This window comes from Molothrus aeneus, chromosome 7, assembly GCF_037042795.1.
Source record: "Molothrus aeneus isolate 106 chromosome 7, BPBGC_Maene_1.0, whole genome shotgun sequence".
In the NCBI taxonomy this organism is placed as follows: Eukaryota; Metazoa; Chordata; class Aves; order Passeriformes; family Icteridae; genus Molothrus; species Molothrus aeneus.
In genome coordinates this window covers 2,113,040-2,114,683 of record NC_089652.1, presented here as the reverse complement: position 1 = coordinate 2,114,683, position 1,644 = coordinate 2,113,040, and positions in this window count along the sequence as shown.

The following is a 1,644-nucleotide window of genomic DNA, read 5'->3' as shown; positions in this document are numbered from 1 at the left end:
GGCCCAGAACTCATGGAAGAGGTTCCAAAGGTGCTTGTGAGCATTGGTGTTTGTTTAGAGTTGCAGGAAGGGGTCAAAGGCTTTGATCTCCTGTGACAGATCCTTAAATCCATGGCACTGGAGCCTGGGGGAAGCAGCCCTGACCCTCTGCAGCAGCGAGGACGGCACATGGCACAGATCCTTGGGAAAATCCAGCCGTGTCCTCCTGCTCCTGAGCACCTCATGGCACAGCAGGGCAGCACCACAGGCTCCCTGACAAACCCTCAGAAAAGCTGGATTTGGATTTTGGTACCTGTGCTTGAAAAAATGTCACTTCTTGTGGTGAAATGACAACCTGGAGCAGGGTTAGAGATTCCCAAAATTGCAGTAACTGATGTGAAAGCACACATTCCTCGGGGCTGGGGGAAGTAATTTGTGCGCTGCATGCTCTGACAGCTGTTAAATTCACCTTCTTAAATGGTGCTTTTGGCTCTGCTGGTACCCAGAGCCCAGACTGAGATGTCATTTACTCCTCAGTAAGAGCTTCTAATGGATGTGATGGATTTTCCTCCACGCAACGGGGCTTGTTTTAAAATAAACACTTGACATTGGGGCTCGGGAAGCTATCAGGGAATGAATGCATCTGATGCACACACAGACAGGGCCGTGACTTGGTGTCTTAAAATGTTTTCCCCCGAAGCTGGTTTGGATGGAATGACATGATTTATTTTTTAATGGCCCTAAACACCACAGCAGGGAGTTTTTGTTGGGTTTTTGTTTAGTTTTGTTTTTTCTTTTTTCTTTTTTTTTTCTTCTCATAGTTGATGAGGAGAAAAGGTCGTTTGGGATAATTTTGCCCCATGTTTCCAGATGCTGTTCTAGTGGAAGGTGTTGGGTTTTAAGGTCCATTCCAAGCCAAATCATCAGCCCAGACAAGTGATGCTCACACCCTCTGCACCCCATCACCCCACTCCCTGGGAAAGGGTTTTTAGCCAAATTTCTGAGTGTCAAAACACTGTGGGGCACAAGGAAGAGTCTCAGCCTCTGCTGGGGGCTGTGGAGTCAAGAACATAAATCCCAAACCCTCGGTAGCTGCATGACATCTTTATTTTTACTGGCAAGAGAAGCAGTATACACAGCGACATTGCAGTCTCTTAGCTCGTTAAAAATATCTCAATAAATAAAACAAATAAGCAACATATACACTGGAACAGAAAATGAAAACAAAAAAAAAAAAAAAAATCAAAAAAGGGGGAAGGGGATGAGCGGTAGCAAATCATGGAGCAATAAGGGAGAGGTGGCAGAGTGTGGAGGGCAGTCTGTAATCCAGGCTGTACTTGAAACAATTCATGCAGGGAGCTGGGGGCATAGTGGTGGGCTTTTTTCCTTCTTTTCCTCTTTTTTGCTGAGAGCCTTGGTCCAGTTTTGCCATGACTGTACAAGAAATCAGGTTTGGAATTTAAAAAAAAATAAAATATAAAAAAAGAAGAATACAGTTAAGGGGAAGTAAAACTTGAACCCAAAGATGCCTCATAAATGCGTTCCTGAATTAAGATTGTTTCCAGAAAAAAAAAAAACAAAAACAAAACCCAAAAAATTAGTGATAAAAACACCAAACGCACGGACAGACAGACAGACACAGAACCCCAACAACAATGAACAACC